This window comes from Protopterus annectens, chromosome 4.part0, assembly GCF_019279795.1.
Source record: "Protopterus annectens isolate FY-2018-M chromosome 4.part0, PAN1.0, whole genome shotgun sequence".
NCBI classification, from domain to species: domain Eukaryota; kingdom Metazoa; phylum Chordata; order Ceratodontiformes; family Protopteridae; genus Protopterus; species Protopterus annectens.
Genome location: NC_056733.1, coordinates 1053712360 through 1053738043, shown reverse-complemented (window position 1 = coordinate 1053738043; position 25684 = coordinate 1053712360).

Here is a 25684-nt window from a genome sequence, read left to right as displayed (position 1 = left end):
AAGAAATAAGTTTTGCCCAAAGCTTAATGTTCAAAGCTGACACAATACTACCCACTATGCTGAGAAGACAACAACTTGTAAAGACAAAAAGCAGATTTGCAAATGCAGGCTTCCTCCCCCGACAAAATTAAAATATAGTCACTTTATGTATAGCCCTATGATGTTACCTGCTGAAAGAACAAATGAAGACACTCAGGTTTGAGTGTGAAAAATGTTAAAGAAACAATTACCACATCGTTCTCAGCCCCTTGTAAGCTAGTACAAGTGATCTCGTGTGCACATATCTGAGTAGTGCTGGTTTCTGACTATGCTGGGTACAGGGCATTAGTTGGGGATGGAGTCTCTCTAGTAAGCCTTTTTCAAACTTCCACTGTACAAAATAATTTACTGCCAAGCTCTATGCATATTTAAATAGTTGCATAGACACATCTCCCCCCCCCCCCTGTTGAAATAAATACGACACTATATTCCAAAATAAAGCCCTATGGGCAGCATAATAAAAGAAAAAAAATACTCACTGCATGCAAAAATAAATGTAACTCTCAAAAAGCCCAAAACACTATTGCTAAACTAAACAAGGAACTAAGGACTGTGATTTAATGAACCAAAGCCTGATATGAGGTAAAAATATAAACCCAGGTGAAAAATAACCACAAAGTACTTTTTAACTGTGCTAGAAATCTTAAACAATGACTGGCACTAGTGATCTAGTAACAACTGATATCATATACTTGGGCCAGAGGATATAGCCAAACCACTGGCCAACTAATTCAGATTGAACTTCACCCCCCCCCCCATTTTCCAATATTCTCACATTACATTCCTGCATCTATAACCCCCTCAAATCTCTGAACAATTTTTGAAGTTACTACCTAAGGCCAAGAACATAATGTTTATTGGGACTGGATAACATACTAGGCTGCCTACCGGTTAGTCTGAACCTGATATGTCAAGCCCCCTACAAAGGCTATTTAATACTAATCTCAAAATAGGTTTTGTGCTGGATGACTGAAACACTGCAACAGACATCCCCTTGCATGAAGGTGGGACTTCAATGGGCCCAGGCAGTTATATACACATAAGCCTAACCAGTCTCATCTGAAAGCCTATGTCAACAACGAGCTGCCCCTTGATCACATATTCACCATTTTAAGGAACTCCTTTTTCATTGTACAGCTTATATCTAAAGGTATAGCATTCAGATCCAGACACATAATTGTTCCACTTTACTTAGCACTCATTAAGCCAATCACTGAGTATAATGCCCCTTTTGGTATGTACCTGTCCAATCCTCGGGTCTCCACTGAAAATAGGCCACAAGCCCAGCTGGACAAATCCGGTCAACAAATGTCAATAAATAAATGTCAATAAATAAACACTTGTCACAAGTGGATGACAATGACATCTAACCATCAAACATTTAGATATTATTCCAAAGCAAACCTCCTACTAATGACTTATACCATGGTAACATTTCCATTTCCCCCAAACCATGTGAACTTTGCTACCAGTAGGGATTTGTTTACAGAAACCCTACACCGTCATGTATACAGCTGCACTGAGGTAGCTGTACCCATAAGGAATAAGCAGAGAACCACTAGCTGTACCCACAAGGAATAAGCAGAGAACCAACTCAAACAACAAGCCACCCTGGGTGGAAACCCGATATCAACAAGTTGTATAACAAAAGGAGGAAAACCACGTCCAAAACTAGGAAGTGCAATACCCAGAAAGGTCAGAAACCCCACAAACTAAATAAGCAACTCAGAAATCCTATCAAGCCCACCAAAGCCAAATTTGGGGCAGAAATATCCTCAAAGACAAAGGATAACCACAAGGCCTTTATCAGCTTTGTCCACAGCTTCAAAGGTAGCACAACAGTGTGCTGATCAATTTGTAAATGGAACCACCTAAAATGAATCAGAGAATATAGAAAACCTGCTGACTGATAAATTTAATCCCAATTTCACCCATTCCTCCCCTCAATACCTCTCAGAAGACACTCTCAACTATAACTCTTCTGGCTATTACTAGCAAACAAGTCTTCAATGCACTCTCCAAGGCAAAGAATACTACCTCAATGGGCCATGATAATATCTGAGATACCTCTTGGATAGCATGAAATATGATCTATCAAACACTGTAAAATCACTGTTCAGCATTAGCCTCCTAACTGGCTTCATGTTTAGTGAATGGAGGACTGCAACAGTCAGTCCTCAGCACAAGGTTTGACCTTCTACTAACCTGGATAACTATAGGCCATAAGTCTGACTACTCTTGTATGTAAAGCCATGGAAAGAATTATCATGGATATTTAAATAAAGACATAGAGAACCTGTTTTCTTATTTACTTCTCCAATGATTAAAGATATTGAAATAAAATAACACAAACACTGATAGCCAATTCCTAAACAGACAATACAATCTCACAATGAAAACAGACTTTGCATGATCAGTAACCTACTCTGCCCTTGAAACTCTCATTGAAACGGCATGAAAACCCACATTAAAAAAAAATGCATCTGGCCAGTGTAGGATTACATTTACCTTTGAGCTGTTTTCAAACCATAGGCTCCTTGCCCACATTTATAGGGCAATGCACATGTGTTCTTTGATCCACCTTCCTGATTTACTAAATTATACTCCTTGTATAATACAGCACCATTTGTTAGAATGGTGGTTTAAATTTGTAGTTTTGAACATTCTTCTAGTAAGCAATAAAACAAAATATATGAACCAATAATGACAAATCTACCCATTTTAGAAAATTTCAACCATTAGGCCACTCAAACTTCTGTCATTACAATCCACCAGTATTACTCAATAAGCACAATCTCTACAGATGTAAAAATCATCTGAATAATTCCACATTAAAGAGATCTGCAACTAATAAAGAAGTTGCTACTGGCAAACAACTTTACAGTTCAGTGTTTCATCAATAGATTCAGTGTCTGCTACCCTTGAAGAAGAAATCTGGACAAAGTCTAAAATAATGGGGGAGGCCCCAAAATAGGGACAGATTTTAAATATTTCTCTTACAGACTTAGAAAGGTGCTAGAATAACAGCATTCATCTTATGCATTTTCTAAAGTAAATGAAGTCTAAACCTCAAATGTATATCATTTAATTTTTTTTTCAATCCTCAGTGATTTGCAAGAAAATCACAAATATTGAGGAACAGGCCAAAAATATGAGGCAGAAATCAGGATAGTCTGCAAAAATCTGTATGGTTGAGATGTATGCATCTGTCTCAATCTCTTGGTGCAAGAAATGTGGATAAACCCTGAAATAATGGCGAAACAATGGCTCAAAATAGGGATCATGCCTCTCAACCACTTTAAGCAAGAAATCTGGACAAAGTCGCTAGTAATGAATGAACAAAGGTCCAAAAATAGGGACACTTTTTAAATACTGGCCTTACAGCCTTATAAAGTTGATATATTTACAGGGTTTGCATTAGCATGATTTTTTTAAGGATATTGAGTTTGAAACTCAAATATCTGCCATTATTTTCTCACTTCAGTCCTCAAAGATTAGCCAGTAATTTGCAAAACCACCAATTTTATGAGAAATGGAACAAAAATATGAGGCAAAAGTCTGGACAGTTGTGAGGTATGATAGGGATAGATTTTAAATATTGTTCTTTTTAACTTAGAAAATTGCTACAGGGTTTGTGCTAGAATTTATTTTCCGAAGGATATGGATATATATGTCATTATTTAGTGACTTCAGTCCTCTGTGATTTGCCAGAAAACCACACATTTTATGAGAAACAGACAAAAACTATGAGGCAAATCTGACAGTTGCTGCTCTGACAGATCATATGTCACATAGATCATAGCAATGCTTTTGTTCTCTCTGTCCCCTTGACACTATCATTCTTTTTTCCTAGTTTATGTTGTGCTTGTTTGTAGCATCTGGCACACTGCACCAGTTGTGTAGCCAGGTCTTCACTAGCTCCATATGACCTAATCTTATTCCATCAGAAGTCAACCTGGCTGCAGATGCCGCAGTCGGGTTATTTTTTCTGCAGTCTATGGGCTTTCCTTTTTTTCCAACCTTTATTGAATGACAGTAGTAGACACTGTTCACCACAAACAGCATGCAAGATAATACATACACAAGGATTGAGTTTATAAAATGATAGCCAAATCATGTATCGACACATAATAATATGGAGAAGGTCTAGGTAGCTACATGCCAAGGCAGGAGGATATATTGTGCATAACCTTCAACTTCCATTTAATGATGTTTAACCATAACACCCTTTAATAACTGCAACCCACCAATTTTGAAATGCTTTAGGGACTTATGAGGAGGGACATACTTCTTCGGGTCTTTCCATTCCCTTACAATAAAAGCCCTTACCACTGCAGTAACATGCATAAGCCAGGCTGAAGAAGCACCAGTCATTTGAAATAACGTAGCATAAGTCATGGATAAAAAGAAGGTGGGGTCCATAGGGTTCATAGGGACCTCCCTGTGCAAAATATTCTTCAGTAAACCTTTTACCTCCTTCCATGGATCTAAAACTGAATGGCAAGCCCAGAATTTATGCACAACAGCATTGGTTTGGTCCACACATATATCGCAAATTATGCCAACCATCTGTTATGGCAAAGGCTGAATCTCACTAGCCAGTATCCTCCCATTCAAAACAGCACTAATTTATCTTAAGTTTATGGCCATTTCCTAGTTTGATTAAGCATACAGTTAATTTTATTCACAGTGTAGTGCATACCTGTCAGATCCACATGGTGCACATTCTTCCTAAACCTGTCCTTTACCTTCCTGATCTCTTACGTATCGATCCCCATCCTGAGATGCCTGTGCCAGATATTATGGCTCCTTGTGCACTCACTGTGCTTTAATATAGACATTATCAGCCCTTTACTTCCTAAGGGAGATTCCATGACAGCATGCCTGAGTGTGAGGTACATACCTAAACCTACTTAAGTGTAACCTGAATTAATGGATGGGAAATCAGGAAATCACCCTGGGTCTGGCCCCCATGTCTCTGATACACAGAGGCAGACAGTAATGCCCAAACTAACATACTCCCTCCCACATAACCTCTAGAAATATCCTAGCTAACACACAACCTCCTAATAAAAGCCCATGAAACATAGGGACACAATTAGGTTGGGTTGTATGGATGGACTTATAAAGGCCCTGGTGGTCATTCATTAGCTTATTGTATACCTATGAACCTATGAAGGTATGAAAAAAAATGAGTCAGCAGTTGCAGTGTTGACAAGCAGTGCACAAATAAAACCCACTTTGTTGAGTGTGTGTGTGTGTGTGTGTGTGTGTGTGTGTGTGTGTGTGTGTGTGTGTGTGTGTGTGTGTGTGTGTGTGTGTGTGTGTATGTCTATGAACATGGGTCCATGTAAGAGGAATACAGTTCTGCACTAATTTGTAAGCTGTTTTCCTGAACAGTTGTTTAAAGTGCTCAAATAAGTAATTTTTTTTCCATATAAATTAGGCCTTATTACAATTCAGTGCTATGCTGGGTGTGCATGTCTCTGAATCTCAATTTCAAGCAACTGACTCACCTTATCTGAATCATGTGAATGCCACTTAAGCAATAAATCTTGTAAATTTCTTTCAGAGGATCAAGTTTCCAAATATGGAACTCATAATTTATGTTATAGAGAAACATTTTCTTGTTTTAGAATATCACATTTTGGAACAGGAATACATACAATGTCCAGCTAGACAAATCAAATATATCAGACAATATTAAAATAGTTTTTATTACTATATACCTTTCTTTGATTAATTTACTAGTTTAGAATACTGTTATACCTCAGTTCATCATTCTGGCATTTGGCAAATAATCTATGTTCTAGAAGGATGCTATAGGTGTAAAAAAAATGAAATGTAATCGGTTCACTTCTTAGTTAATGCACAGCCCATATATTATTTCAGAGGGGCTGAGAAGCTTTCTGCTTCTCGTAATTCCTGCAATACCAAAATGCAAATAATTGTTTTCACCACAGGGAATACAACTGATTGCTTTAGCAGAACTTTAAAAAATAGTAATAGAGATGAAAAAGAGGAATGTTCAGTTTCAAACCTACAGAGTCACCAAGTAGTTTGTAAATAAGGCAGTGTATGGAGACGTAGCCCCAATCCATTCTGTCAGACTGTACATCAAGTCACAGTGGCGACTGCATTATGGAAGTTATCAGATGTTAAATGAGGTATAACAGGGTGTGCATTATTATAAATTACAGAAACAAGAGGTACAACAGCTCAAGCACAGCGTTCCCCACAACACTAGATGTGTGCGGATATTCCTCAGTGAAAAGGATGTGGGATACATCACTGTGTTCATGAAGCAGGCTGGAAGAATTGTAGCATTAGGAGCTATCTGACTTGCATAGTAAGGCTGGGTTCCTGACTTTATTGCATCTGAAAATGCACTACTAAAACAATAGACTATATTTACAGACTGCTTTAAAAAGTGGAGATGGTGAAAATGTACTGTCTACACTGTCGTCTTCTGTTGGTCATGTCTCAACAATATTGCAAACATATACATGCAAACACACACACACACACACACACACACACACACACACACACACACACACACACACACACACACACACAAACACACACACACACACACACAATTTACTTTCTTACCTTCTCTCTCAATGGAACGGCTATTTTAAATTTAGCACAAAAGTGTGAAATAGGTTTACATCCGTGTTAGCATGAGTGTGATGAACACATGGCTTTCCTTCTGCCTCTTTAGCTTTTTGCCCTGGATCCTAGTACCTACCTTGTGCTACCCCCTCCACACAAACACTGTACTGAAATGCGTACAATGAGTACGCCTCCCGAAGTCCCTGGCCTAAATGAAATTTCATTCATCAGCTTAATTCTTGAGATTACAAAGGAAAGTGAAGCAACACATACAAGTAGAGGAATAAACATAACTAACAAATACAATACTACTCCCAATACATGGAAGAAAGAGCAGAGACATTTACTGAAACTCATATACAAAAAGTATACCCTCTCCTGAGTTAAATTAACAACCTTATTTAAAGTAAAAGAAAACACACTACAGATTGAAATGCCTACGTTTTTTGTCTAATATTCCACTTGAGTGAGTTAAATAATACTGCCTATGGATATAATAAATAAATATTGCAATTACTTGGAATATATGTATGTATATATTGCACAAGACCCCTGGGAACTAGTGCCCGAGTTCAGAAGTGTAATCAGTGTAGCGTAGAAACTGTTACTGAATCTTTTAGTCCTGCAGCTGAGGTGAGTCCTAGTGGGACTGCAAGTGAGGTGATCCTTGTAGGACTTTGCGGTCAATGGTTCCAAAAAAGCAATTACTACAAAATGGTAATCAAAATCTAAACTAACTATACTAGAAATAGTGACTATTGAGATCTTTAGAAAAGGGTAGAAGCAAACTACATAGGAAAAAAATGGGAATTGTGGGAACAATACATACAGGGGAGGAGTGAGGTTTAAAAGAAGGCAGGACTTAAATGAGCTATGTAATGTTTGACTGAAAATGATTGGGTAGATTTTAAGTGATGTATGTTTGCAACTGGGAGTCTCGTCAGTATGGTTTGTGATGTAAAATGCTTACAACTAGGATCGTGTTGATGTTGACTGTTTTCGTTTATATAAATGTATGATTGCCTATGTCATAAATGATGGTGTAATAAAGATGTTTCTTCTTTTTAAAAAAGCTTTAATTCTGCAAAGCTCAAAGCTTACAAGAGCAAGCCCAATTACTCAAATCTAGTATGCTCAAACCAGCAAAAAAAAAAAAAACAGAACACATTTTCTTTTTTGCCAGAAGCTGAACCGTGCAAGATCATGGCACATAGAATATTGGGGTAATGATCTTTTCTGCATTGTGGTGTGATCTCATAGTTGGAATACATAAACAGCAGGGGGTGTGTGAGGTACAGCTCCCTCCATGTGGGTGCAGAGGGGGCTTGCCTGCTGCAAAAATATCTGTTTTGTGTTAATTTTGTTTGTTTATTGAGCTTACAAGGTCAACATTTGTGTTCAATCTTATAAGCTGAGAGAGATGTTATGATTTCGATGTTTTAATATAGAACTGTGGTCAATAAGGTAAGCTTTCTTTATATAGATAAGTAGAAGAGACAGTATTAAACAAATATATAACAAGTGAGAACAAAGAGTGGATGAATGATGGTTGTGGTGTCACAGTGGAAGCATGTTATACCGCATATCACAAAGTACGCCATTGAATACCTAGTCATCTTGTTTGGTTTGGCTGTATAGAGAATGTGAACAGATATCAGCAATTGAAGTAAAATTCCAACTTTTTCAAAATGGCAGCAGAAGTCTATTTCATATCCACATTATATACATGTAAAAGCTGTACCCACTTTTTATCATTATGTCCCTGCCCCAGGAGATAAACAAGCTCTCTCCTTAAAAGTCCTGTATGCAGCTAAGCCTTGTTTTATGCATATTTTAATTAACTTGATTCTGTCAAAAAACACAGATGCTCTATAAAAGTTTTACTCGTTTTCAACAGGGAATTGCCTCTGAAGTAGCAGCATTTGGTAGGTAAGCAATTTCAGCAATAATGGAACTAGATTTATATGCAAGAAAAATAAATCTGTGATTTATTTCATGCGGGATTTAATTACATTCACAATATAGTAACAGAATACAGATTTTATGACTACTTATTTAATTTATTTATTTACTTTACATTTGTTTACTGGGAAAGTCCGACTGGATATATATCCATTTTCAGCGGAGGCCCGGGGAGAAAAGCTCCAGAAAGCAGGGTACAAATACATTAGGAACAATGGAAACATTTAGAGATAAGTATAATATGCAGTTTTCAGTAGGGTTACAAACTTAGATAAAACATAGTAGACAACATCAAAATCATGCGGCTTCAGTTTCAGACAATAATACACGCAGTTATGGGCTAAGTCCCATCAATAATTCATACACTTATTAGAGTATATGTTTGAAATGCTTAGGGAGAGTTTGCAGGAACAGTAGGTGGTGATTAGTCGGTGTTTAAGCAGGGACATTGCCAATGTTGTTGGAAGTATAGTTTGAGTTTTTTTTTAACTGGGTTAAGGAGGATTGGTGAGTAAATTTGGCAGGTAGCATATTCCAAGTTTTACCTACTGAGTTGACGAATAGAGAGTCCCCAGCCACATTTATGCTCTTAGTTGTATGTACCAGCAGTTTGTCAGCAGAGCATAGTGACCTCAGGTTGCTGTATGCTTTGATGATCTTATTTAGTGCTGGTGTTTTTTCGGGTTGATATAGTATTTTGTGGGTTATTACAAGTTGGTTGTATCGGAGAAGACTGGGCCACTCCAACCATCCTAGTTGAGTTAGGTTGATAAAATGGAGGGTCCTAGAGGTAGCAGCTGTAGCAAATCTAGCAATATGGCTGTAACAACTAGCAAGTTTGGTAAGGGTGGCTTGGTTCAGGTTAATGAAGAGGGGGGAAGCATAGAGGAGGGTAGGAAGTAGGTGGGACCGAGCAATAGTGATTCTTGCAAAAGGAGTGAGGAAGGGTTTGATCCTGTATAGGGAGCCCAGTTTTTTGTTGACAGATTTGATGGTTTGATTGACATGGATATCATATTTTAGGGCATTATCAACTGTGACGCCCAGGAGTTTTGTGTGAGTATCTGGGATATGATTGTGCCATTGTTGGAACTTACAGTAAAGAATGGTGAGGAGGAATTGCAGGTGGGGGAAAATATGGGCAGTTTAGTTTTGTTGGGGTTTAATAGAAACTGACAGTTTGCAAACCATTTTTCTACATCATTGAAAGTATTCTGGGTTAGGTTTATAAGCTCAGTTGAGGAGGAGGCAGTACATATTAAAGTAGAGCTGTCCACGTATTGGATGCAGGTGGCCTTGGGTGTGATGGTGGGTAGGTCATTGATAAAGACTGGGGAAGAGTAGTGGTCCTAGTATGGAGCCTTGGGGGACTCCTAGAGTAATGGATAGACGTGTGGATAGGTTATTCTGCCATAAAACTGCTTGTTGTCTATCAGACAAGTATGATTAATAATTAATAATATTAATTATTAATTAATATGATTAATAATTAACATTATTTGCATGTACATTCCCCCAGGTAACAATGTAGTCACACTTGAATACACTCTTCACTGGCTATCCTCTCAGTACCCCCAAGAAACCCTAGTCCTGGGAGACTTTAATATTGACCGGGGTTCCTGTTCCTCAAAATCCCCCTCCACTCACATCAACCTCCATGCATTCACTCAAACCATAGTCACCCCTACCAGATTAGGCAAACACACCCAAAAAGATAGTATACTGGATTGGATACTTGTAAATAGTAACCCCCAAATGTACACTGCAGGTACCCTCCCTGAGGATCTAAGTGATTATCTCCTTACCTACATAGTTAAACAAAAAGCCATTATCCCACAACAACCCTTGCTCAGGAAAGTTAGAAGCAAAAGGGACCTTGACTCTGACAAACTTCAACTGGAACTTAACTCCTGCAACTGGTCTAAACTAAAGCATCTCCCCTTAGAGGAGGCTGTCACCTATTTTAACAATAAATTTCTTGAAATTCTAGACTCACATGCTCCTGCCTGCCTAAAGCGAACAAAAGGTAAAAACGTACCTTGGCTTTCCAAAGAATAAAGACTAAAAATAACCTGTAGAAATAAACTCTGGCCTACCTGGCGCCATACCAAAGACCCCCATGATCATAATAAATACAGGCATGCGAGGAATGAAACAAAAAGACTTGTCTTACAAGATAAAAAACACTACTATTGTAGGTTACAGATGACTAATCAGAATAATCCTCAAAAGTTCTGGGCTGGGATCAACAAGTTACTGTATCCTGGTAAAACATTGACACCTAGCCCTGCTGCCACCACTAATAAACCCCAGAATAGGTTGCAAATAGTTTTAACCATTTCTTTACTGAGACTATTCAAGCTCTTGCCACCCAACTACCTCCAATTTCCCCTGACTATAATACCACTAACTCTAATAGCCATAACTTATTCAGCTTTAAGCCTGTGTCAACTTCCTTTATTTGCAGACTGATCAAAAAACTAAAACCCACCACACTCTCTGCTGACCAACTCCTAGCTGAATATCTGCAAATGTCAGCAGATGCCATTGCCTATCCAATCTCTATTCTAATCAACTGCACCATATCCAAAGCCAAAATTCCTAACATCTGGAAAATGTCTTATGTTATTCCATTATATAAAAGAGGTCCCTCTACTGAATATTCTAATCACAGGCCCATAGCCATATTTTCTCCACTTGCTAAGATTATGGAGAAATGTATACATAAACAATTCATGCAACACCTAATCCAGAATCATCTTATGGCTGATACCCAGCACGGCTTTCACCCACATCATAGTACTACCACAGCCCTACTGTCCTTCATTAACACCATTAACAAGAACCGCAACAATAATCGCACTTCCTTTGCCCTCTTCTTGGATATTTCCAAGGGATTTGACATGGTTGATCATCAACTTATGATTAGGACCCTGCAAACCCTCTGCCTAGATCCTAAAGCCCTTCTTTGATTTACATCCTATCTTAATAACAGACAACAGGCTGTCCTCTGGCAGAATAAGCTTTCTGATCTATTACCAAACACTATTGGAGTACCACAAGGCTCCATATTAGGACCACTACTGTTTTCCATCTTTATTAATGACCTGCCTACTATCATACCAAACATCAACTGTATACAATACGCTGATGACTCCACTCTGATCTGCTCAGCTGTATCTCCCACTGATCTAAAGAAGGATACCCAGTCCACATTCACTGCCATAGAAAACTAGCTCTCCAAGCATCGCCTGCTACTTAATCCCAAAAAACCTAAAATGCTCGTATTCCCCCCAACCCAAAGGTCGGTACCCTTCTCCTTCACCATAAATGAAAAGACGGGACAGTCATTTCCCCTGACCCCAATACAAAATTACTGGGTGTCACTATAGACAGTAACTAAAATTTGACCTCCATGTAAATCAGACAATCAAGTGAAACAGAAGCAGATGATGATTATTGATATACAAGTGATACATTAAACTGCTTGATTATAAACATCTAAAATTTTAAACTATTTGAACTATCCAGCACTTATTTCCCCAAATGGGATGACAATATATACAACATATGTAGCACCCCATAGGGTATAGGACGTAGCATGACATAACAAACTCTATATACACTATCAGCTCCCCCCCCCCCTCCTATACCCTATGTGGTGCTACATATGTTGTATATATTGTCATCACATTTGGGGAAATAAGTGCTGGATAGTTCAAATAAGATGTTTATAATCAAAAATTTTATTTTAATGTTTCATCAAATTGATAGTAAGACAATGTATAATACATTAACATATGTATATGGTTTAAATGTATCATAAAGTGCATATTATAATTTGTTTGTCTGGTTCTTGTATATCTTCTCATTTCGTGATTATTCTTCAATTCATTGAAATCATCATCTGTTCGGCAGTTTTGGTTGTTTAAATCAGACAATCAAGACCATCAATAAAAAACTTGGGTCGGTCTATAGAATCAAAGCCTTCCTCACCCCCCCAGCTAAAATAGCCATTGCTCGCTCGCACCTACTTTCGACACTCCTATATGCCTCTCCCCTTCTAACCAATATAAGTAAATCTGAACTTAATAGACTAAGAACCTGTTATAATCACATTGCCAGGTTTGCTACAGGCCTGCCATTCAGAACCCACCACTGCATCAACCTCAAACAGCTTGGATGGCTGGAATTTCCTAATCTTGTCAAGTACAACCTGCTGATAATGAGGAACAAAATCCTCTATAACCCCGACAATACTTCAGCCCTTAGAAACTCTATCCTCCCCCATAATAACACGAGACTGCTCCGCTCACCTAATAAGCTACAAATACAGACAACTAAAATTAACAATGCTGCTGGTATGGCCTTATTTGCAAATTCTGTAAGTAGTACCTGGTACATACTTCCAGTTGCCATGACCATGCTCTCCTCCATATGCCAATTTAAAGCCACAATTAAACAACATCTGGTATCAAATTGGCTATGCCACTGTGACAAGCCTGGCTAAACCAACAACATGTATGTAATTTACTTATCTATTAGATATTGTTAACTTCTCCTGACTACAACCAGGGTAATTTCTATCCTGTATACTTGTCTGTTCAATGTGAATCTATGTATCTTATGAAATATCCTACTTATAAAATTGTACTATTTTTAGTCTGAATGTATTTTTATCTGCATTTTTATCTTTTATCTGCATGACTATTTTATATTTTATATTATTTTTATATCTATGTCTTATTTCATTTTCTATTGTTCTTGTATATGTTGGAACTTATCTCCCCGGGCCTCTGCTGTAAATGGACTTTGATCCAGTCGGACTATCCCGGTCAACAAATGTAAAATAAATAAATAATAAATAAATGATTGGAACCATTTAATAGAGCTACTATTCAGTGACAGTTCCTTCAGGGTACAGAGAAACAGTTGGTGACTGACCATCTCAAAGGCCTTAAAGACATCTATGAAGAGAGCTGAAGTAAGTTTGTTATTGTTTCGATTGGTGTTGATAGAGTTAGAGAAGGATAGGAGGGCTGAGGTGGTGCTGTGGATGCTGATAGAGTTAGAGAAGGATATGAGGGCTGATGTTGTGCTGTGGTGTGGCCTAAAACCATGCTGAGAGTTGGCCAGTAGTTTATTTTGGGTGAGATACTGCATTAATTGGTTGTGGACCGACTTTTCCATAATTTTGGCTAATGGTGATAGTATGGCTATTGGTTGGAACTTTGAGAGGTCTAAAGAATCCCCCCCCTTTATGAAGGGGAATGAAATGGGAAACCTTCCAGAGAGAAGGGAAAGTGGCTTCAGTCAAGGTGCGGTTTATTATGATCGAGACAGGGTATGCAATGGCATCTGCCCCTTTTTGTAAATATTCTGGTGGGAGGAGATCAGCTGCCAGAGTAGTGGGCTTTAGTTTGTTAGTTAGAGATCGGATAGTGGATGTAGATACAGGTTGGAAGGTGAAAGGGAGTGTGGTAGTGGTTGTGGAGGAGTTTTGAAAGGAGCTGGTGGGGGGTAGTTGGCTAGCTAGTGACTGGATGGTTTTGGTAAAAAAATTGTTAATGATGTTAACAGTTTCCTCTGGAGTTTTAAGGTCACAAGTTGAGGTGGTGGGGGTGGAGGTTTGGCCAGGGTAAAGCAGTTTGTTTATGCCTGCCCAAAATTTTTGAGGTTTGTTCTGGTGTTTTTGCTGAAGGTGTTGATAGAAGTTTTTTTTGTCTAACATTTTGGCTTTCTTGGTATAGGAACCATAGGAAATTCAACATTAAAATATTTGAATAGAGACTCAGAGATCATTCCAGAAACCAACAGATCAAAAATAAAAAATTGTATCTTGTCAATCACCCCTTTCACTACCATAGGGGATACCAATTCATAAGTGTTATTATCACTGAGGAGGTTCACCATATTTTTGTTATACAATTCTTTATCAAGAACAACAATACCTCTTCCCTTATCTCTGGTCATATTTCAACATAGGACAAACCCTTCAATTCAAATACCAAGTCTATCTGACAAAAAATGCTTTGAAAGCTATGTTTCATAATAATGCTCAAGAGCAATGTATTTTTAAAAAAACGAGTGCATTTATTCCTCCTACCAATCCAGCTATTGACTTGTTTATTGATATATGCGATAAACAACTTAGAGAAAAGTTTGCAAATAATACTAGAAGTACATTTTTTAATATTACTGCTGTTAAGCAAGAAGCTCTATTTGAACTGAAGGGTTTGTCCTATGTTGAAATATGACCAGCAGACAAGGGAGGAGGTATTGTTGTTCTTGATAAAGAATTGTATAACAAGATTATGATGAACCTCCTCAGTGATAATAACACTTATGAACCAGTATCCCCTATGGTAGTGAAAGAGGCAATTGACAAGATACAATTATTTATTTTTGATCTGCTGGTTTCTGGAATGATCTCTGAGTCTATTCAAATGTTTTAATGTTGAATTTCCTATGGTTCCCAAAATGTATGGTTTACCGAAAGCACATAAACACCTGACTAACCCCCCATGCATCTGATTGTGTCCAGTAGGGGTTGGGCCACTGAGCCCCTCTCGATTTTTGTTGAGAAGAACTTGCATCCAGTTTTAAGTGAATGTGATACTGTCTTGAAAGACACTAAAGATTTTTTTAGTGATTTGAGTGTCTACTTAGAACTGTTAGAAGATCCATGTTTTTTTGTGACCCTAGATATATCGTCATTATTTAAAGTTATCCCCAATACTTGGGGGGACAGAGAACACTAGGGAGTTGTTACTTAGTAAGAATGTATATCCAGGAAAGGTCAGGCTTTTGTGTGCATTGTTGGACATTATTCTTGAAAATAATGTGTTTATTTTTGGAGATCAGCATTACATACAGAATCTTGGCATAGCTATGGGCACACCCTGTGCCAATAGCTATGCCAACCTTTCTTTGGAGCATTGGGAAGCCAGCAGTGTTCTTTCCAATAATGCTTACTGTACATCCATTGTGTGGTACAAGCATTTTGTTGACGACATTTATTTGCTGTGGTATGATACGGAAGAACGTTTGAATGAGATCCTAAACTACCTGAATAGTATTACCAGCATTCTTAACATTACCTATAAATATTCGTACAATGAGATTAAGTTTCTGGATGTGAGAATCAATAGGGATAATCTTCACTCAGTTTTTACCACGTTGTACAGGAAATCGGTCAGGAATAACAATATACTATACAATGAGAGCATGTACCTCAAGCACACAAAATTGAATGTATTAAAGGGGCACATTTTTCGCATTATGCGTTTGCATAATGACGATAATCAATTGAAACTCGCACTGGATTCATTGAAACATGACTTCATTGACAGAGGGTACAAAGAAAGGGTGATAGAGAATCAGATCAGTGAAGCTTGGAGGAAGAGGCATGGTAGATGTAAACCTTACTATAACAAGAAAGATCAACTTGATGTATCAGGATCGGATGACATTAGTGTGACCACTGTACCAAAAATAAGGAATGATGCTAATAATGTAGTTAGAATTTCTCTAACTTTTGCAAGCAAGATACATATGGTATGTGATGTGATTAAAAATAACTGGGATATTCTTTCTACTGTCAAGGAATTGAAGGGAGTGATAGGAGATAAATGTAGTTTTACATTTCGGTATTACAGATCTTTGAAAAGTCACTTATGTTATAGGTTTCAGGGTTCCCAGAAGCGTTTTTTTGTCAGATAGACTTGGTACCTATGCATGCAGGAGATGCATGGCATATGCCCATATCCATATAGGGGGACATTTTGTACATCCACAGCTAGGGTTCAAGGTAAATGTGACTTTCTATGCTGATTGTCAAACTAAGAACGTGGTGTATTTTTGCTACTGCACAGAATGTTTTTCCTTTTATAGGTTCATAGTTTCATAGGTTCATAGGTTGGTACTAGGCTATTGGCCCTAGGGCCTATACAAGCCTAGCCATAACAATTCCTTGGCTATTTCTTCCCACAATATTTACTTCCCTGGTCCCCTGTCTAGCAGGGTGATTGACGTGATCCCCAGGGTGAATTTCCTTTCTCCCATCCAATCGTCAAGGTTCCTTTTGAAGAGGGCCAAGTAAGAAAGACTAATCGACTCCTGAAGGATAGGATTCTAGAACACCTAAGAGGCATTAGGAATGTAAAATAGAGCAGTGCTTTGACCATGCATGTGAAGAAGGAAGGTCCAGTGCATAAGTTCAAGTTTTTAGTTTCGGAAATAGTTTTTGGGAGCGAGAGAGGGGGTGATTTGAAGAACAGTACTGAATCCATAAAGCAAAAATGGATACTTTTTTTCCAAGCAGACAAACCTCCTGGTTTGAACAGTAGGGTTTTTTTAAAACCTTTCCAGAGAGCTGGAGCTCTCAAACATTAACAGTTGTTTATATTTAACATATATTATCTGCATATATTTATTTGTTTTTAAAAACGTTTTAATGTGGTTGATGTGTGTTTTGATATATTCAGATGCAATTTTATACAGTTTTTATACTGGGCATGTATTGTATGCATATCTAGCAAGCTGAGCTACTGTTTTCATTGTTTTAATGAATTGACGCGTATGATTGGCTAATTACTAATTTGAATGGCTATTTAACTGAACTTATGTTTAGTAGTCTTGTAGTCTGATGAAGCGTTTTTTAACCGTGAAAGCCCTTACTATCTGAATTGTGTGGTGAATACATATTAAAGCAGTGTTGCCATGTGGAACCAGCATTTTTTCTTTCTTTATCTACACATTTTCTACGTTGGTTGCTTTATTCAGTGGAGGGAGTTATTCTTCTTGATTGTGCATAACTAGGGCTTCTGCATTATTGAACAAGGGGGGTTGTTGTGGAGCTAGTGTGACATCTATTATGTTTTTAAACAGAACTGCTACTCCTCCATCTTTCCTGGTGTTACGGTCTAGTCTAAGTATGTTGTGCACTGTTGGGTAACCTCATCATTTTTAGTTCCTGGTTTTAGCCAGGTTTCTGTAAGGCACAGCACATCAGGTGAGTAGGTGGCTAGAAGGGCATAAAGATTATTAACTTTGTTGTTAATACTCCTGATGTTTAGGTGACAGGTCAGGAGAGAGTTAGAAGACCTTGAATTTGACCATATGTTGAAGGTGGGAGTGGGCTGGGAGCTTGTGGGAAGGGTGGGTCCAGGGTTAGGGTGGATGTCCCCATCCCTCATCAGAGTAAATTGTACAGTGATTATTAGTTTCAGTGCTTTACTTATTATATTATGATAATATCTAGTTTTGGGGGGAGATGGACCGTGGTCTAGTTAGTTGGTGGTTGTTAAAAGTGGAGAGGATAGGTCTGTAGTGAGCTAGGGGTTAGTCAGGTTGACTCAAGGTGGGAGCAGAGATGGTATGAGATATGGGGTGGTGAAAGCGAAGACAGGGCTGTTTTTCATAGATGGTGAGGAGACATAGCTCAGGCAATATAACTGAGAGGAACATAATTGGTCTCATCATGATAGTAGTGGTACATGGTAAGGAATGTGAGTGGAGAATTAAGAGGGTTGTTTGCAGGAAGGGGTGGTGTATGGGGATGGTATATGAAGGTATGCATTATCTGTGATAGGTTGTAGGGTGGGGAGTGGTTTATTGGGCTTAAATTTAGCACTAGTGGGGGTGGGTTGGAATTTGGGGCAGGGTGGGGCATGGAGCGAGCCCAAGCAAAGTGGGGCTATACCAAGCTACAAGGAATTCCAGGGTCTGTGGGGCTATACCAAGCTACAAGGAATTCCAGGGTCTGTCGGGCTATTCCAAGCAACAAGGATTTCCAGGGTCTGTGGGGCTATATGAAGCTACAAGGATTTCCAAGGTCTGTGAGTATGCAGGCTTAAAGAATATGAGAGCAAGCAGAGCGGTGGTATACCAAGCTACAAGGATTTGCAGGGTCTGTGAGTATGCAGGCTTAAAGAATACGAGGGCGAGCAGAGTGGGGCTATACCAAGCTACAAGGATTTCCAGGGTCTGCGAGTATGCAGGCTTAAAGAATACGAGGGCGAGCAGAGTGGGGCTATACCAAGCTACAAGGATTTCCAGGGTCTGTGAGTATGCAGGCTTAAAGAATACGAGGGCGAGCAGAGTGGGGCTATACTAAGCTACAAGGATTTCCAGGGTCTGTGAGTATGCAGGCTTAAAGAATACGAGGGCGAGCAGAGTGGGGCTATAACAAGCTGCAAGGATTTCTAGGGTCTGTGAGTATGCAGGCTTAAAGAATATGAGGGTGAGCAAAGTGGGGCTATACCAAGCTACAAGGATTTTCAGGGTCTGTGAGTATGCAGGCTTAAAGAATACAACTTTACAGTGTTTTTACTCAGTTCTTTTTAAAGCAAGCTGCAATTTACCCAATTTTACTCAATTCTTTTGAAAGTAAGTTGCATTTTACTCAATATTATATTAAACAAAGTTTGTAGTTTAGCCAGACAATTTTACTGACTGTTGGGAGTAAGCAAGCTTTTAACCTGAATTTTGTACAGATATTTGTTATTTCTTTTGCAACTGTGAGATGAAGTAAGCAGGAGGAATGTGTTATACAGGCTGTATGCACTGTAAAATGCTTAATTTATTACTTATTACAGCAGCCTGACTAGGGAGTCTAAGACTGTTAAGCTACCTTTTATTATGGACCCTAGGCTAGCCATAGACCCAGTTCAGCCAAGCAATCTATTAGCACAACAGGTACACTTAAGATATAGACCTTGCAGCCCTTTTCCTTAGTGTGGGACAGTGCAGGAATGTTTTTCTTTTAGATTTCAGGATGATAGTTTCTTTTCAGCACAGATTGAGCCATTCGAGGTAAGGACAGGTGGGGTGGAAAGACCTAGTAAGGTACATAGAGTCAGTGCATGGATTCTATATGGAACATAGCTAACATAACAGCATGCAAACAGTATTATGCATTCAGGCAGGGCATTCATTAATATTAGTAGTACTACAGCTTCTGCATTACTCTATACTCAATTGTAACTATCAGTCCGAGCAGTAGTGTACAGCACAGGCAAGTTCAGTGATTTTTACGCAGCTTTTACTATGTGGTTTTATGCTATCAGTAGTTACAGCACTAAGGCAGTACAGTTAAATTCACTTGCTAAATGCTAGCAAACACTTCTGTTCATGATTCATGAAGATTCATGAACCAGCATGATAGTATATCACAGCAAACTATGTCGCCAAGCTTATAATGTTAAAATTATCACATGCAGTCAATAAATATGTTTAGAAAATCACTTCTGGCTAGCAAACTTTACAGGTAATTCCACTCGTTTTTCTAAACATTTTACTGGTTTGGCAAATTAGAAAATTATTGCTTTGCACACCACTTAGCTTTTTTAGTTATTTCTTTACCACATAATCAGTGAAAAGCACAAAAAAAACAGTTCTAGCATACCATTTGTGTAGAAAAACAGCCGACTGGGTGCTTACTACCAGTACTAATCAGACTGGAAAGCATTTTGAGTATTGTCCAGTGTCTGTCATTGGAACAATCTGGGCAGAATCTGGAACAGTCATATTTGGATCCGCAACACTCAGTTAAGACAGTCTGAGCATCTCTGGAATACATTTTGGACTCAGGACCTCCAGCTTTAAGTTGGATAGTAGGTTGCAGAAGAGCCTTTGAAGACCTGTAACACTCTGATTGGGTCTGATTGGCTAAGGGCCTCATTATCTTTGGCTCAAACATCTGGATGTGGTTCTCTGGTTCATGATGTTCATTATCTCATTCAAGTCTTTTTTGTATATTTCTAGTTCACATCGATAGCTCCTTGTGGTGTGCAGATCATTTTGGGTTATGCCTTCTTTTACTAAGTGATTTGCAAGCTAATAATAGGCAATATTAAGAAGGGCAAGGAGTTATTAACAAAATGAAACTTAGATTATTAGTCTAGGATGCTTCACAGTAGAGAAATTAATCATTCCCTGGGATTCGTGCAAAGCCTACATGATGTATACGTGTTAGTGCAATGAGCAGCAGCACTAATCTCATGCATGCCGCTCATCACGTTAACACGAATGGATCTACTATACATGATCGAAATTTCAGAAAGCCGAAACCCATATGGCTGAGACCATATGTTCGACTCCTGAAATTTTGAACATGCAAAAAATAAAAAATAAAAACAAAACACTACATTAGTTTAAAAATGGTAGCAGGGGGGCTACGCCCCCCACCCCCTTAACTTTAATATACCAACTCTGAGATCGCACTACAGTACGGTAAACGGAAATTCTCCAAATTCCATGCAATGAGGAGCTGTCTGTTCAGAACATTCGGAATTTCAAAAGTTGAACATATGGTCTTGGCCATATGGGTTTTGGCTTTTTTGGAATTTTGAACATCTGTAGGGGACCCAACACGAATACAGGCAAATTTCCATGGCCAGAAAGAGTGTCGGTGGCCACAGAAATGTGTGACCAGTATGAACACACACAGTAAATAAACAGACTAGCCTGTGGGGAAAACTTAAGTGTGCTTTCATGGACAGTATGAAGAGCTACATAGGGTAAATAATGCAAGCTGCACAAGATGGGGAAAGTGTAGTGCGTGCACTGTGCATGCAAATGAAACATATGAATACTGTAATAAGAAAGGAGGAAAGGGTAAACAGCAAGGGCAACTTGAATAAAAGGATTACCAGGCAAGGAAAATGTACTGAGGATAATGTGCACAGAAAATCAAGTATGTATAAAAAATACACAAGAGGTGAGGGTAAGTGTAAAAATTGTACAATGATACTTGATTTAAAGGTGCTTATGTCACAAGATCAATTTTCTAATAATGCAATTATACAAAATATATGTCATAATTATTAATGGTGGTAACACATCCTTAGCAAATATAGGTGAATAAAGACATATATGATATTATAGGAGTTACACAAAGTAAGTTTGTAGCACAGAGGATTAAATGAAATATAAATCTGATGAACATGCTGAGATGAGATGACAGCAAGGACAGTAATACTTTGGGGGATATTTACATAGTGTGCATTTCATCAATGCAACACAATGAAAAATAAGAATGGCTCAGACACCACAATCTCCTTCTGCAAGAATCTAACCCATGCCATCAATGATACCTCTGAGCTGTGTATTAACTGCATACATAGATTCATAGGCTCATAGGTAAGTACTAGGCTATCTGCCCGAGGTCATCTATAAACCTAGCCAGAATATGTTGGCTTTCATCACCCCCTTAGATTAGTTCCCTGTGCCTCTATCCAGCAGAGCCATTAGTTCCCTGTGCCTCTGTCCAGCAGAGTCACTGCAGTGATCCCCGGGGTAAATTTTCTGTTTCCCATCCACTCGTCAAGGTTTCTCTTGAAGAGTGTTAGTGAGGGGCTCTGCCTAATGTAGATTGGAATCCTGTTCCAAAGCATGGGGAGTCTCTGGGACAGGAATCTATCCCTCTAGAACCTTCTATCTATTGTTGTGGTGAGGTTTAGATCCCTAGAGTGTGTGGCTCTCGGGGATTTTGGCATACACCACAGAAATAGACATAGCACATGTATGAGGAGAATCACCCTTGAAGGGAATTATGCACTTTTATACTCTAATGGGTATGGATCCCATATGTAGGTTTGTGTTACAGAGAGTGACTTACGTAACACTCTCACCTAAGGCATTCCTGCCTGACACAGTTATTGTGCAGACAGATAAGAATAGATGTAAATACCCTCCTATGATGTGACTTATTCCACAGAGCTATGCATTGTCAGCATCTACCACAGGAGATAGCAATGAATATTGTTACAAACAACTGAAATTAATGTGTGAATTAAGAAAAGATCCCTGATAATGAATTTCATAGCAGCATGTCAGACTGATGGCAATTAATTAACTATGGTCATGTGCACACAGATGTGATCAGTCCTATATCAATGGTCCTAGGTCAAGGAAGGTTTCCCAATATTTTTCTACACATACCACCCAAGACCTGGAGCACACACGTGTACAGCTCACTGTTCAATGCATTTGCCACAGGAGCACTGTCACCATCTCATTATTCAATGCACGTGCCACAGGAGCATTATCACCATCCTAGTATTCAAGGCATGTGCCACAGGAATGGTGTTACCATCTCACTATTCAATGCATGTGCAACAGAAGCACTGTCACCATCTCACTATTCAATGCATGTGCCACAGGAGCATGTCACCATCTCACTATTCAATGCATGTGCCACAGGAGCACTGTCACAATCTCACTATTCAATGCATGTACCACAGGAGCTCTGTCACCTTCTCACTATTCAATGCATGTGCCATAGAAGCACTGTTACCATGACATTTGCAGAACAAATCTCTCATCCCATGAAATCCAAACATATGTTTAGATGTGTTCATGCAATATATCAAGGAATGATAATTATGTGATGTAATGGGTTGTTGTGTGACATCAGTACATTCAGACAAAATTATTCCCTGTGCTAGAATTTAATGCTAGGCTGTACAACTCCTCCAACTAGCAATATGGCTATGAATCACATCTAACAGTCTAGTAGATATGTTACAGCATGATGTGATGATACAGAGGGGGGTGATGAGGGACACAGAGACAGAGAGACACAAAAGATTTTGTGTTATGGCACATTTATGAACATTGCATAGTACACTTTCTCATTGCCAGACCATGACAAATGCTGAGAACTACAACTGATAAAAGAGAAGGTGGGACAGACAGATACACAGGCAACACATACATCTGAAAGAGACTTATAAAAACAGGCTGTAAGCGTTTCACCTACTGCTGGATTAGAACCCTTAACAAGTTGCAACCTGAAGTTTATAGAGGTGATTATTATCTCAACACACCACAAAGGAAACCCAATGCTCCCACCTTTGAAGCCACAGTGATAGCCTATTGAGGACAGGGTAGATGTTGGCATAGGAAACCCAACACTCCCACCTTTGAAGGCACAGTGCCACCATTGAAGGCACAGTGATACCCTATTGAGGATAGGATAGATGCTGTTATTAGCCTTTAGCACAGCAATGACAACATGAAAACTCTATAAGATGAACTTGACATCCATCAGCCTAATGAACAGTCAACAATAAAAAGGGCTGAGATCGAGAAGGGATGAGGATAGACAGAGATGGACAGAGACATATCAATAATTGTTATGGGTCATTAATGCATATATTCATGGTGTGTCCTTGTTATTAATCTGTCCTGCTCTGTATCATTAACTGAAATGGGTCAAGAAGGAGTAGGAGAGGCGACATGATTAAGACATGAGCAGAAGGGGGGGGGTTAAGAATTCTTCCTTTTGGGCATGGATGTCTCTTCAAATGCATTTTTGCCACAGTATTCAAAATCTGTTCAAGTAACTGGATAAAAATTAAGATGTGTATAGTTAAACAGATCATAAAAGTATAACATCACAGTAAGAATTAATGTGACATTCATCTGGGCTTGAGCCCTTGATGCTATGGCCAAAAAACAATCTTCAGACAAATGATTTGTGCCAGCACTCACAGAGGAAGCTGCACTTTTGTTATATCCAGTAGTCAAAGAGTTGTTAGAGAAACTGTTACAAAGTATCACCTTTATTCTGCCTTTCCTCTGTATTCCAATAGCACAGCATGTTTAAGCACCTTTGCATGAGGATGGGCAATGGCAAAACACACATGAAAAGCCAATCACTATCACTCATCATTGATGCACGATGCCAAACTCTGAGCATATGCTGAGGACAAAAATTGACAACTTTCATATAGGCCATTTCTGACAATGGATGTTGTCTGTGATTCTATTTTTGACCAGATTAAAATGTAAAAAAGGAGCTGATTGGAAATTGGTGAAATGCGGGAGGGCAAGCAGAGGGAAGGACACAATGGAAAGAATAGAGGAATTTTCAGGAAGGTAGTTGGAGAGAACCATAGCTATCCCCTTCTTTATAACATAAATATAGAAATGTAGACGGGGTTTGCTGAATATGGACTGTCACCACACCGAGGGTAGATGACAACAACAGAATAATGTTGTAGAGCCAGTTGTACCAAATCAAGTATGTCAAGAAGACACATGTGTGAAGTGGGTCGAGTTTTTTTTTTTTTTTCAGTGGGACAGGTGCCCATTTTTTTTACTTTCAAAGTGACAGGAATGTTGGAGAAGAAGCTTAGAAATGTGAAGGGCAGGTAGGTAGGGTAATATCCTACCTACTGACCTACACAGAATGTTGGGCTATGTGAGGATTCAAGATGATTTTAAATAAAGAAGTGTGACCATCATAACTGTTCTGTTTTTCATGGGATGACACTAAGTATTGCTCACTGCAAGAGGTTTTCCAGTTTGATTCTCTGCTAGGGTGCCTTCTGTGTGGAGTCTGCATGTTCTCCATGCTTTCATGTGGGTTTCCTCCCACATTCCAAACACATGGGTCTAGAACATTCTCCCTGGGCGTCCGCTGAAAATAGGCTCTGTGCTAGTCGGACTTTCATGGTCAAAAATGTTAAATAAATAAAGATAAGACAGTAGTAATGTTAGCAGATAGGGATCAGAAGAAGCTGAGATCTGAGAAAGAAGGGAAGACAGTGGTACAGGTTAACAGCGTCAAGTATCTGGGAAGGGTGGTTGAGGAGAAGGGAAGTCTGAATGAAGAGGTCAAAGCTAGAATCTCAAGGGCTGCAGCCAACTGGCATAGAGTGTAAGGTGTAGTGTATAGAAACTGAACAGTAAGGTGTACAAAACATTGGTGCGACCAGTACTACTTTATGGTACGGAAACCTGAGCAGTAAACACAGAGCAGATGAGGAAGCTAGAGGTGATGTAAATGAAGTGTCTGAGATTGGTGGTAGAATGCACACTGTGGAATAGATGAAGAAATGAGGACATAAGAGCAGAAGCCAAAGTAGCTCCAATTGCAGAAAAGATCAAAGAGAACAGATTACGGTGGTTTCAGGAACATTTGCAGAAAAGCAGAAGACAATCTGGTGAAGAAGATTCGGGGCAGACAGGAAGAAGTAAAGAGGAAACAAGGGCATCCAGCAAAGAAGTGGATGGATTGTGTGAGAGAAGCTTTGAGATAGTCAAGAATGAGTGT